The sequence below is a fragment of the Watersipora subatra genome, chromosome 6 (genome assembly GCF_963576615.1).
Source record: "Watersipora subatra chromosome 6, tzWatSuba1.1, whole genome shotgun sequence".
In the NCBI taxonomy this organism is placed as follows: domain Eukaryota; kingdom Metazoa; phylum Bryozoa; class Gymnolaemata; order Cheilostomatida; family Watersiporidae; genus Watersipora; species Watersipora subatra.
Window position 1 is genome coordinate 50,982,161 of NC_088713.1, and position 15,700 is coordinate 50,997,860.

Sequence of the window (15,700 nt, forward strand, 5' to 3'; positions counted from 1 at the left end):
GGAGCATATCCGTGGAGATCGAGTTAAAATTTGAAGCACAATAGTCAAAATCTGCTCTTCTGCTTTAAAAAATCATGGCGAGGGATTGTGGGCAAATGCCTTTACCACACAATGTTTGGATGATTTTCCTGAGAAACCAGAGCTAGTATGTAAATTATTTACTATCGCGAGAAGCGTTTCACACCTCGTAGCCAAAACAATCATTATACATAACGGCGGTAAGGGTGCGCAACTCCGGCACATGACCATTAAGTCGATTTTATACGTCACAGTTTTCGGGATTTTCGAAGGGTTTTCCTCTGATTCGTTATTAGGTAGACCTGTGTTTGGCTGTCTATATCTCAGCTTCTAGTGGGTCAATCTCCTTGATTCTTTTTTTAGAACATCATTCAACACCTCGAGATAACTAATAAAGCATAATAATATTATGCTTTCTCTATTCTTTAAAGGAACCTCTTGACTATCTTCCCCTCATCAGGATATTTACTCATTGAATAGTTCTGGTAAATATATTAGCTATGAAGGTTGTTTTAAAGTAAATTATCACAGTTCAGGATCTAAAACCTTATAAATGTTCATATTGAGATATGGCTATGTACGTCCGTGAAACCAATACTTTGTGTGACATGCAAGATGTACCATGTGTGACATGTCATGTTCAACTTATGATAAAAGTGAGGAAGCAAGCAGAAGATAAAATTATAAACCTGTTTCAATTATTGTTTCCCTATTTTCTTCCCATTCTTCATGTCAACCTGCTTATCTGCAATCTTGTAAGACTTTTATGCGCAAAGTTTGTTTTAGTTAACCATATCTCAACTATGAGAGTCTTTTAGGAAGCTAACCGGTGTATCAACTACTGGGTCTGTTTCACTGTGAACTATAGTCTAACATTTGGACAAACAGTTATTTGCCCAATAGCTGCGGGGACTGTTTTTATCGCTGTAGATTATCACTTTATTCCAAGCCATAGAGATAAACAGCAAATTTTAGTAGTTCTTAGGCGTCATTGTTATTATCATCGGAAAAATATTCTTGTTAACGATTTTTCTAAAGGTTTGCAAAAGGTCAAGGTTTACCAAACATCCGCTTGGCAATGGCCCATCGAAAGCGTAGAAACCTTCGGATGAACTTAAAATAAAATCAGCAAAATTTATCTTTGTTAAAACGCTCAAAAGAAAAATATGTCTTTTGTCTGACCGTTTTAACTGAGATCAAGTTTTGCCTATTGTAATCTGAAAACATCCTGCCAGTCACATTACCTTAAAAACAAATCTCAAATAATAGCAAAATGTTTATACTTTCCGATAAAAATATTTTAAACGGTACACGAGAGGTCCTGTTGAAGACCTACATGAGAGCAACCTGTTGGGGGTTACACTGCCCCCCAAAACCCCCAGGTTTTCATAACTAGTCGCTTAAGATTGGCCGCCCCAACTTGCAACCAGGGAGTACAGGCCTGCTTTCCAAATTCCAAATATTGTGACATAAAAATATTACTCACATATAAGCTCTTATCCTTAAGAGGTCGTAAAATTAACTGCTGGGTTTAATACGAGTTATTTTTACCAAAAACCTAAAGCGAATGCGATGGCTGCAAAACACAGTATAAGTACAGTTAAAAATACATCTATCAGGATTTTATCTAAATCTGCCATGTAATCGCATCCCTATATGTACTTTTGAAGAAATTTAAATAATATAAATATTTATCAACCCGGTTTTAAGTAATAAAAGGACAAATTATAATGTTATTGATACTGTATAAGTGTAAATTCCTTCAGCCACAGCCTTTTTGCCACACACGGTGTTTTTTTTCAATATACTAGAAATACTATTTTTTGTTTGTAGGCGGGTTTCCTTTTTCTTATGTTCATTAGTTGATTTTGAAGGTCAAGGGCACTTGAAAAACATGATGAAGTGGATGCACAACTAGTTTGCAGGTTCGTACTTTACAAATTATGACAGGAAAAACTGAACCATGACAACTGCTATCATAGTGATGCTCATTGAGAGATTTCACTGGGTCAGAGTATGAGAGAGATTTATGTGTTTTAGTTATTTAATTAATTTAATTTGAAAGTGAATATTGTTATTCACGAAATAATGTCCACAAAAGCATAACTGAGAATTAGTGAGGCAACAAATACTATGAATCACTACACAGTGAATAAAAGTCTCCTCAGAAAGTTCAAAAGAATAGATTTAGCACAGGGATTCTGAAAGCCAATAGCTAGGAGTTATCCTCTCCATATTGACTTTTGGGGTTAGTAAACAACACAATGACTACTTCACCGATTAGGTGATGACCAGTGCATGGATACAGTGTAAACTGTTTAACCTTCACTAAATACACTTGATATACATAGTAGCCTGCCAGCCATAAACACTGACCAGGATCTCAAGCAAGGTTTCTTAACCTAACATCATGAATCAATATTTACTAGTACCTGTAAATGTAATAATAAAATACATACATCTGACAAAAAGGTAAGTAAATAAAACTTCCTTTATAAAAATGCACTCTTGAATAAAAGAATCAACTTTTAATTCAAATTACTAATATATTTCTTATTTAGTAACTTTTATTTTGTTTTTTATCCAAACTTCCAATTCTAAAAGTCCAGTGTCCAGTATCAAGAAATCATCATTTTTCAAATGTCATTTCCACATACTTTTTCTGACATAAAATGCAGAGAATACAAAATCTGCACAATTAATCTGAACTGCTAAAGAAGTTCTCGATTAGCACAGGTGTTAGTGTTGATATAACAAACTGAATCTTACGAGATTGAGTCCCTTGAAAAGCAATCATTTACCCTGACCTTTAACCCTGACATCAGACATATAGACAGACACAGACTTAACTATAGTAAAAACTGCAGCATTTTTGCACCTACTTTATTGTAAAATCTTTCACAAATTCCTTTCAACTGTGAGACATTCATAATTGGAACCCATACGACATACAGATACTTCCGATGTATTGAGAAACCCAAAAGCACTCAATGCATAGAATATAATAAGGTATATATTTCCATGTGATCACATAACTCAACATATGAACTAACAAACAGAATGACAATATGCATGCCTAGAGAGCAACCACAACTTGGCAGTACAGTTGAGGCTAACGACTCGACAGGCGACTAAGTGCAGGCAACTCTCAAACTGGCACAGATTTATCGTGCCACTAGAATAATTGTGATTATGTGATGTCAAAGTGGGCTATTGAAATCTACAAATTACAAAATACTATCTCACACTGATGATAAACTGCTGAACGACAGCAATTGTAGCACTTCACAATCGTTCCGCAGCATGCTACTCGAATCTGCGACACTCAGTTTAGAAGAGCGATATTCTACCACTCGGCCATCTTTAGTATAACAAAAATGATAGTCCGTGACGATAACAAATACTTGATGTTCCATGATGGTAACGAATTTTCATGCAAAGAGTGTTACATTCCGGTAACACGTTAAAGATGAACACTCATAAAATTTACTAAAATTTTTGTGTAAGTTCCTATTTAAAGACAATTGTTCTCAATGAGCATGTTTATGTATTTGTGTTGACAATGAAAAAAATTCTGAGCAACATCAAACTTAATCCTAGTATTTAAAAAGAGAAATATAGTTTGTTTGCCCTAATAGCTTATCAAGACAGAGTATAAAGTTTAGGTCAAGCATTACGACTCAGTTTTATATTAAATTAAGAATGCTTTTGGGTTCTAAAGTAGTACCACCTTGTGTATAAGTCAAATATATTATAGATTTTCATGCAAACTCATAAACTTGGGGTTATTCTCTACACACCACATATAATGTTTAGCAATCAACAAGGTAATTAAACCACTCTATTAGTTAAAGGATAGTTAGTGAGTTAACAAAAGACAATATTAGCAGCATTCACCAAACACACTTGCTATACAACAGGTGGTCAGCTACTTTAATATATTTATAATAGATTATGACAACGACCTCAGGTCATGGTTTGTTAATAATATGATGAGGCACACAAATGCACTGTTGATAAGCTTTTATCATTGTTTTATAACATACCATCATGTTTTATCTCTATCATCACTTTAACTATCTTATACAATTATCAAGTGGGTGATTACCATAAAAGCACATCAACTATGCCAAGCAAATCCAAAAGCACCCTAGCTTATCTCGGCATGGCCTTCTATTATGATAGTTCAGTTACAAATCAGGATACATCCCTCCTATGAAGTGCATTGTAAATAGCAATAAAACAATTTGCAGTATAATCAACCTGGTGATATTAACTCACTTGGTTACATACCCTGGGTCAAAACTAAGTAAAAATGAATTAAAAACAGACGTAGAAATATATTATGTATATCAGTTCGCTGTGGGCAATTAGGGCTGCCTAATCCATGGTAAAGATCACAGCAGGAAGATATCTTTACAGCAAGTAATGAACATTGAACAAATATTATTCAGCATCTGATGTCAGGCCTACTGAACCTCTTGTAATCAACAATCACACTTGCACAATTCGACTCTTGAACAGTGTTTTTCTAAGCCTTGCATATTTTAAAAATATATTAAAAATTTATCAGTCATTTAAATCAGAATACCCTAGAACAACTCACTGCTTGAAATGCAATCTAGCCTACTCTTACTGAATGAGTGCAGCCGTTGGCCTATAATTTGAAATATTAATGTAATTAGTCTACAAACCTGTTTAGTACAACAGTCTCTATTTAATTAAAATTTAACAGTTAATAAAGTTTGTTCAAGAAGATAACCAATTTATCATAGCAATATTTACTTGTAAGTAACAAATGTGAAAGCAGGTTACCGGTGCAAGGACTGATTTAAATAAGAAATATGCAGTGACAAGACAAAACTGTGCTCGGTCAATCGTAACCGACAATCTAACAAGTCACTTTATTTTATGAGCTTATGGGGACGCCCCGTGAAATCATCAGAAGTTAATATTTAATATCAGAGGCATCGAGTGTAACACTCGATGGCTCTGTTTAATATGATTTAACTGGGCTATGTCATAGAATAGCGTAACGGTCTCAGGATAATTTTACAAATAACTATGTAATTGCACCATTTAAGTCATTCAAAGGAAATTAGGACCAAAATAAGGCTAAAACATCAGCTACAATTTGATGTAATTTGTGTCTTGGTAGACCAGCCCTGTTCAGAGATATAAGCGTTTGAAATCGTACTCAATAGCGTAACGGCGCGCTGAGCGCTCGTATTCCACAGAACTGGTAAATATATTATATCAATTATATCAGGCGTAATTAGTAGCCGATGTCTTGGTCAAGCGCTCAAGTTTCAGCTTTATAAGCCTTTACGGGGCGTCATGCAAAAATGTATGAGAAAATGCGAGGTGTAATATCGGGGATTACAACTGACCTAGCAAAGTTGCGTCTTGCCACTGCCTATTTCCGGCTTAATTAAATAATCCCGGACACTAGTTTGCTCGCTTTTACATCTGTTACTCACAAGTAAAAATTGCAATGATAACATTAGTTGTCTACTCAAACGAACATTATTAATAGCTTAATTTTAACTAATTAGAGAATGCTGTATCAAGCAGGTGTGTAAACTATTTACATCAATACTTTAAGTTATAGGCCAACGGCTGCACTCATCCACTCATTCACTAAGAGTAGATTGTAGGCCTATTTCAAGTAGTGAATTGTTCTAGGGTGTTCTGATTTAAATAGCCTATAATATTTTATTCAATTTATTAGAATATGCATGGCTTAAAGAACACTGTTCAAAAGTGCAAAGTTTTGTGCAATCGTGACTGTTGATTGCAACAATGATATACAGCCCCATTTGGGCTGTATATCATTGATTGCAAGAAGTTCAGCTGTAGGCCTGATACCAATAATATCAATTGTTTATCAATCAGTTAATATTCGTTAAATGTTTCTTTTTTGCTGTATAGATACTGTGATGCTGTAATTAATGGCATTGACCAAGCAAGCTTAATTGCTTACAGCAAACTCCAATACATAATGGATTTTTACGTCTGTTTTCAATTTGCATTTATTTAGTTTGGACCCAGGGAGGTAACCATCTGAGTTGATATCAATAGGTTGATTTTATAACAACATGTTTTATTGACTTTCACAATGCCTCTCCAGAGTGATATATCAAGATTTGTAACTGAACTATCATAAGGGAAGACTATGCCGAGATATGCTACGGTAATTTCAGATATCCTTGGTGTAGTTGTTATGCATATATAGTAATAGCCCACATAATAACTCATACAGTTACATTAGTTTATGTGATGATCAGAGATCATTTGGTAATAATGGACAATGTTTAGTGAGAGTGCCTTCATATATCCTATGTATTGGGTGCTTTTGGGTTTCTCTATACATCAGAAGTATTTGTATACCAACTGTTTTCCAGTTGTAAATGTCTCACAATTAAAAATAATTCGTGAAAGATTTTGCAATTACGAAGGTGCAAAAATGCTGCAATTTTTACTATAGTAAAATCTTTGCTTGTCTGTATGTCTGAAGTCAGGGTCAGAGGTTAGGATAAATGATTGCTTCTCACGGGACTCAATCTCATAACATTCAGTTTGTTATATCGACACTAAAAACCTGCGCTAATCAACCTCCTTTTCAGTGTTTCAGATTAATTGTGCACATAAATATTCTCTGTGTTTTATGACAGAAAAAGTAAGTGGAGATAATATCGATGAAGTTTGAAATATGATGATTTATATTCCAACCTGATGATCTCCCATGACACACTGGACTTCTCTAGATTTACAGGGTTTGGTGAAACAGGAAATAAAAAATATGAAATATGTTAGTAGATTGAACTAAAGTTTGAATTTGTGATTGAATGAAGGCATTTTTATGAAGGACCTTTTATTTACTTCCTTTTCGTCAGATATAAATTAATTTATTATTACATTTACGGGTGCTAGTAAATATTAATTTGAGGCGTTAAGTTAAGAAACCTAACCTGAGATCTTGATCACTATTTATGACTTGTAGGCTACTGTGTATATCAGGTATGTTAGGTGAGGGTTAAACAGTTTTCACTGTATCCGTTTACTGGTCATTGCCTAATCTGTATAGTAATTAATGTATTGTTTACTAAACCAAAAAGTCGATATGGAGAGGATAACTCCTAGTTGATGTTTATCCAGTATTGTGCTAAATTTATGCCATTGGACATTTCTGATGACACTTTTAATCACCGTGTTGGTATTCATAGTAGTTTTTCCCTCGCTACTTCATGATTCTGCTTCTGTGGACTCAGTATTTCATAAATAGAAATATTTATTTCAAAATTAAATTGATTTTTAAATAACTAAAATACATGAATTCCTTTTATATTCCGGCCTATTGGAATCTCTCAATGAGCATCACTGTGATAGCAGTAGTCATGGTTTAGTATTTCCTTTTACATTCTGTAAAGTGCAAACCTACATATTGCTTGTGCATATCTTTTTTCATGTCTTTGACCTCCTAAGGCACCTAATAAACATAATTAAAAAAGAAAATCGGTTACGAATAATAAAAAAGTTTTATTATTAGACTGAAAAATCAGACAATAATATCTGTAGTAAGGGAAAATTGGCTGACTGAATCTACGCATATACAGTATTAATAGCATTATAATTTTGCCTTTTATTTTATAAAACCAGGTTGATAAATATTAGTGCCGTTAAATCATTAAAAATGTCTTCAAAAATACATATGGGGGTGCGATTACTTTGCAGATATTCACCTATCATGAGGCTACAGGTCCTCATTAACTATGATGAACGAGGGAACCCTGTAATCAATATGAAAGCTATAATATAGGTCTTTTTGGCAGTATTTATACAGTGTTGGGCAGTCGTTGTACATCCGATTTAGGTTTTTGCTGACAATAGTTCATATTAAACACAGCAGGTAATTTTACAACCTCATAAGAATAAGAGCTTATATATGAGTAATATGTTTGTATCACAATATATGTAAAGGCTTTGTATAAGTATGAGAACTGAGCATTAACAAATTAGCTAGCCAATTATATCCCTGCTTGCAGAAGCTGGGCCAATCACCATGGAGATTTGCCTGAACAGTCGCCAATCAATATACAAGGTGATTGAAGCTCTTATATGGTTGTTGGAGATCATTGTCCGAGATAAGCTGAGTTTTATACAGCCTTCTCAAACCAGCCACACGGTAGGCAGATGTTTACCAATTGTCACATTTTGTTATTTCATACAACGTTTCACCCATTAGTTCAATACTAGCATGGTTGTAGGTCTTTTGCTATATTATATTGTGGCGCTCTATGTTTATGCTAGTCTGCGCCTTCTTGACTTCAGTGGAATTATTTTGCAGTAATTGTCAAGGTTAAATCTTCCTAGAATAAAGCAAGATTGCGTTTTGTCTCCCACTTCAATGAATCGCTCATGTTTATTTGTCCAGGTGTTGGACTAGTTCACAGTGAAACAAACCTAGTAGTTGATATGGAGGATGACTTGCACATACTTTCTAAAAGCCCGATATTATAGCTTAGGGAGGTTTAAACACGTCCAAAGGTTTGCCGAATATTAGAATTTTCTGTTTCAGAAAATGGTATCCACTTGCTGCTTTAATAAGTTTTAAGACCTTCAGGGTTACGATATGTTTAACTAAAACCAACTTTTCACATAAAAGTCTCACAAGATGGCATATGATGACCTACACTTAGGCCTGTGCTCATTGTTGTTGCTCGATATGCCATTTTATTTTCATTTCATGCCATCTCACCCTCTCATACCATCTCATACCACTACATCTCATACCAAACCTTCTCTTACCATGCCATCTCATACCATGCCATTTTACACCAGTCCATTTCATACCATGCCATCTCTTATCATATCATCTCATACCACTTCATCTTCTGCCATGTCATCTCATATCATGCCATCTCATACAACTACATATCATGCCACTCCAAATTATGCCATGCCATCTGATACTACTCCATTTCATACCGCGCCATCTCATACCACTATATATCATACCACTCTATCTATTACTACTCCATTTCAAATCATGCCATCTCATAACCATTCCCTCTCATACCACTCCATTTTTCACCATGCCATTTCATACCATGTCTTCACTTGCCATGCTATCTCTTACCACGCCAACTCTTACCAAGCCATATCTTACCGAGCTATCTCATACTATGCTGTCTCATACTATGCTATCTCATACCATTCTATCTCTTACCATGTCATATCATACCACTACGCGTCACACCATTACATATCATATCATTACATATCATTACATATCATACCATTACATCTCATACCATTACATCTCATACCATTACATCTCATAACATTACATCTCATACCATTATATCTCATTCCATTACATCTCATACAATTACATCTCGTACCATTACATCTCATACCATTACATCTCGTACCATTACATCTCATAACATTACATCTCATACCATTATATCTCATTCCATTACATCTCATACCATCACATCTCATAACATTACATCTCATAACATTACATCTCATACCATTATATCTCATTCCATTACATCTCATACCATTACATCTCGTACCATTACATCTCATACCATTACATCTTGTACCATTACATCTCATACCATTACATATCGTACCGTTACATCTCATACCATTACATCTCATACCATTACATCTCGTACCATTACATCTCGTACCATTACATCTCGTACCATTACATTTCATACCATTACATATCGTACCATTACATCTCATACCATTACATCTCATACCATTACATATCATACCATCACATATCATACCATTACATCTCATACCATTACATCTCATACCATGACATTTCATACCATTACATTTCATACCATTGCATCTCATTCCTTGCAGAAAAATTTACAGAAAATACAGAGAATACAGAAAATTTGAAGCAAATGTAGCTAGGTGAACCGATAAAAAAGTATAAAATGATGATTAGCGATAGGAAAAAGTTATAATTTTATTAATTAGTACATGTAATAATGAGTACCAAAATATTACCTTTAGTATATTCATCAATCTCAGCCATTGTATAGCTAGATGCTAAAGATTAAAAAAAAAGCGGGCAAGAACTCAATGTACATACGTATCTTGCACGCGCAGAAAATTACATTTTAGCCTCAAACAGGGAAATATAATCTGAATGTAAACTCAACAGGGAACTCTATAGGAGACTCAAAGTAAAAGATAAATTTACCTCCATTCTCCGATCTTCCTCCGTAGAACTTTAACTACATGATGCCAAGAAAACTCGGAGTCACCTTCGCAGTAACTTTTCAGCAATATTACAATTACATGTATGTTGTTCGCCAATAAAACGTGTCGATCGAGTAATTCATTAAAGTAACGATGTTAATTAATTTAGTAAATATCGATGTCCATGCGATTTAATAATAGAGTAAATTCCCTAAATTTGAGATCACAGACAACACGTTTTACGAGTGATAACATTTATTACGGCCTTCATAAAAAATTCGCGCTGATGATTGGCTAAGGAAGCGACCTCATATTTATCGCTCGTGGTTTTTTTCAGATATATTGCTTGTGACGTTACGAAAGAAGCACCCACTGGAACGTGAGCTTTTTATAAGAGGGCCTCATTCAAACGCATATCTCTTGACAGGGTCGGTCTACAAAGACAAAAATGGCATCAAATTGTAGCTGATGTTTTATCCTTTTATGAGTCTTAATTTCATTATATCGAATTTTTTGACGCAACCACATCTTTAATTTATGTTAGACTTTTTGAGGACAATTTCAATCATTGTGTTGTAATTCATAGTAGCAGTTGCTCCAATACTTCTCGGTTCTGCTCTATTGGGTACTCAGTACTTCATGAATAAAAATATTTTTTCCAAAATTAGATTGATTTAAAATAACTAAAATACACAAATCTTTCTCATACTCTGACCCAGTGAAATCTCTCAATGAGCATCACTAGGATAGCAGTGGTCATGGTTCAGTTTTTCCTGTTACCTTTCGTAAAGTGTAAACTCACAAACTGCTTGTCCACCCCTTCATAATTTCTTTTGAAATGATGAAGGGAACCCGTTGCCATCACAGACGCAACGATTTCCTCAAATTTTTCTTCAAATTTGACCCAGTCCGCATCATGGAAATCACATGAATGCGCACGCTAAACGAGTTTTGCGATCCACAAAACTTTATTGAATCTATCATGCTTGCGAATCATGGAAACGGCACTTGCGAATAATGGCATTAGAATAACGATGGCTATTACGTTATAAACATTTTCGCGCTTTAGTCATTTTTATTTTGATTTGTGCAGTCTACAATGCCCAAAGTTCTGAAAGATTGCTGCTAAGCTTAAGCCTGGTTTCCATATGACAGCACAATGATTATGCGCGGCCCAATGATCGTGCGCAATGCATTTCTTGGGGTGCAACGCAATGTTTCCATAGCATGCGTAGGCCCCATGCTTGCATTGGACAGGGTGGGTAATTTCCTTTATTTTTCGTATGGTAGACCGATTTCTTTGTTAACAGCCCGCCGTTGCGACCTTGTGCTGTCATTGGAAAACCAGGCTTACTCTTTCGTACGGGAGACTGATTTTTTCGGAAAAATTGCTCTCCGTTTGAATTGTGGAATAGGTTGAAAAGGTCGAGCGGTGTATTGCGGATACATCATCGGGCGCACCCGTCACAAGGATCCATTCTGTTGGATCCTTGCGATCAGCGTACGCACGTCACGCGATCGTCGTGTGTTGGCGTTTCCACATCACAGCTTGCCTACGCATGGCGTCGTGCGTCTTGTTGCACGCCTTGCGCTGTCATATGGAAACCAGGGTTTAGTGTGACAAGACTGCATAGCTATTTATAGTAATTAATTAGGCTAATACTTGACCAATGTGTCAAGCGCTGGCGTTAAATCAGCATCGTTAAATCAGCATCGGCAGGTGTCCGGCAGGTGTTCATTGAAACGCTCCGTTGCAAAGTAACTCAACTCGTGAATCATTGGAACGATTCTAATCATGCGAATTAAGTGAGTCATGGAAACATAGTGTATAACTCTGCAGCTATAACTATGTGAGTTAATTGTGGAGGATGAATATCATAGTTATGAAAAGACTGTTGATGAAAATGCTTATGAAAACTTTTTAAGTACAATGTGAAGGATATCTGGAGCTTATTAAAACATTCAGAACACAAATTGACACATACTGAGCTAAAATTAAATTTTAGCATTTCATATTATCTCAAGTTTCCTTTACACTATATTTCAGCTGATGATTTACTATCCACCTGCGGGTCTTGCTGGTTAGTGCCACCTGCTGAGCTTGCCATGTCACCACAGCTGAGAGAGATGCATTCAGGTTACTATCTGCAAATACCTGTTTTGCCTGCCATAATTCGCAGGACACTTATGTATTCGCCTCATCTAAATTTCGCATTTTCGCGGAGTCGTCCTCTTGCGAAAATTTCGTGTGCGAAACTAAACTATCATGACGAACGAGCGAAAACGCGAAATTTAATAGCTTTGTTCATTAATAGTCAGGCCTGTATTCACTGGTTGCAAGTTGGGGTGGCTAATGTTATGAACACCTAGGGTGTGAAAGGGGGGCGGTGTAAGCCCCAACCGGTTTCTCTCATGTAGGGCCTCAACCGGGCCTCTCATGTGAAGTTTTAATAAATTTTATCGGAAAGTATCAACATTTTTCAAGTTTTTTCAGATTTGTTTTAGGTGATGTGACTGACGAGACGTTTTTAAATTAAAATAGGCAAAACTTTACCGCAGTTAAAACGCTCAGAAAAAAAGACATCTTTTTCTTTTGAGCGTTTTAACAGAGATCAATTTAGTGGATTTTATTTTAAGTTCATTTGGAGGTTTTTACACTTTTGAAGGGATATGGCCAAGCGGGTGTTTGGTAAAACTTAATCTTTTGCAAACCTTTATAAAACTCGTTAACAAGAATGTTTTGCCGCTGATGATGATAATAATGACGCTTAAGAAGTACTAAAAGTTGATGTTTGTCTCTATGGTTTGGAATGAAGTGATATTCTACAGCGATAAAAACCGTGTCCATGGCCATTGGGCAAATAACTTTTCGAATAAATGATGTTGAGTTCGAGTTATCTCAAGCAATTTATCATTGCGTTGGAACTGACCAAACAAATCCGTTCGAGTTAACCTTGTATTTGAGATGAAATGTTACATTTTATCCGAGGGCGAGTTATACGAGTTAAACTGTACTTGGGGCGTGAAAAATTCCCAAAAAATTGGGACGGCTCAGCTGGCCAGTTACCCCAGGGAATACGGGCCTGTTGATAGTTCAAGAAACAAATGGCAGCAAGCGATCAAATTGCATTATCGACCTTGCCCATACCATTCTACCTACGGTTCACAATTACAAACTAGTCGCGAATTGAATTTTTTTTTCATCGGTGAACTGAACCTGAGGAATCTAATTATGTTTGTTCCACTGCATTTATTTTCACATCACTATATTTTCGCACTCATCAGAGCTGCGAAATGAGGTTGCTGCGAAACTTTACTCTGTATGCTACTCACAAAATTGAATACTAGCGAAGTATAAGTGTCCTAGGGTACACACCAGGCAATGCACATGCTTCCCTCCTTCACCACTCAGCCAATCAGGTATGCTGTTACTGATAGCACTTGATAAAAGTTCCAAGCTATGAAGCTTAGCGCTAGTCAAGCTAGTAACAGATGATTCACTGCTACTAAAAACTCTAGAGTGAATTACTAATTATATACAAGATATATTTTAAGTTTATTTTAAAATATTATTATAAAGGTAAAAATACGGCTATGAAGACATGTTTGTTACTGGTTCTCTCAGCTGTTTCACAAGAAATTACTTTCATTAAAATGAGTTAAGGGGTGGTCACACGAGCGCCGAACCGACCTAAATGACGCAAAACGACGTCGTTTTCAGCTCTAAAAATTTCGGCTGAGAACATTTCTGGCCGAAACGAACTATTTCGGTACTTCTTGAAATTTCGTGCCGAACCCTTGCTCTTATTGGCTTGTTAAAACTCTAGAATTCTAGCGAGCACGCGTCACATTTTTCCTTACGTGTGTGGGAGTAAAGTTAAAAAAGAAATGGGACGATACTTTTATTTCGTTAAATAAACAACATGAAGCAATTTATGACAAGGTTCACCCGGACTTGTGATTGGGTTGCATGAATGTAAGATGTTGCACTTAAGTTTTGCATAAATGTAAGGGAATGGTTGTGATTTTCTTTCGTGTAGAATATAAGTAATGTGTCATATTCATCCTGATGAAGTATCGTTGACTGATTTATTTATGTAAAACCACAGTACTATGATAAAGACTGTTTTTGTTTGTTATGTACTCAGCATAGAAAAACATTCATATGTTAATAAAAAAATATAATTATGTTGATGGGAAGGGTTAGCAAAATATTTGTATCGAGTGATTTATTTTGAGCAGCCGAACGATCTTCTGATAAATCTGCTATGTAATTATAATTTATAATTGTTCCTCAAAGTTTTTTTGTTTACAATAGAAATATTTAACTCAAATACATAACAACTACTAATGAAACCGTGTTCTGTCTCTATACGTATGGTATCTAGGAAGCGAAGTTACTTCGGTGGCCGTGTGACATGTGCCACGAACCGAACCAGCCTCCGAACCGAACCAGCCTCCGAACCGATCCTACGTCGGTTCGGTGCTCGTGTGACCACGCCTTTACTGTATTGTTTACCATTCATACCAACTGACCTCTTAGTGAGCTCTATCACAATGTTTACACATGATACTAGAAATATTTGTAGAGACACCTAATTGTAGTCAGGTAGTGCTGTCATTATCATCATATCAAGTTACTTCAGAGTATTGTACCTGAGAGGAGTCTCCTTGTTGAACACTTTCCTTAGATAACACATGACTAAACACTGTGATATGCAGTGTCTGTATTTTGGTTCTATGTGGCTAACTATTGATTAAAACTGGCAGAGATACGCGGAGATGCAACAATAATTATAATCGATAGTCGATAGTTGATGGTGTTTGAAAGTTGAATATGGAACTGGATTAGGTACACACCTTCAGCTAGGATTGCCTCCAGTAATTATCATCAACTAATCAAACTTATACTTTAACTTCCATATCAGTTGAAAATAGGGAGTCAGGCATTATCACCATTGTGATAAAATTTGGGTATTTGTGTTATGTCTTTGTACATGCAGTAGTAAAAGTACGCACTGTGATTATCCTGTATACTTCATGGCTTTGACACACTTGCTACTGCTACTGCACAGCTAATACAAATAAATAGATATTCAGACAAAACCATTCTGCAACTGCAATGCATTTTACATACGGGTATCAGTGAGTATCAATGCACAGTTGTGATTCTTTTGTAGTAGTCAGTTAGCCTACATACTCTATATATACAAATTTAAAACCCTGTCGTGTCTAGCTACAGCTATTGAAATCTGAGAATGACAGATCTGCTTGGTGCTGGATTTGATCTCGGAACCTCCCATTCACCCAGTGATAGCTTAACCAATTAAGGCTATGCAAGATGTGCTGAATTCATTAGGTGATATGCGTTGTTATATTGGTTAAAATAAGCCTAACACTCTGTGTTATGCAACATCACTAAAGCTTGATCTCACGGCTATTAGTC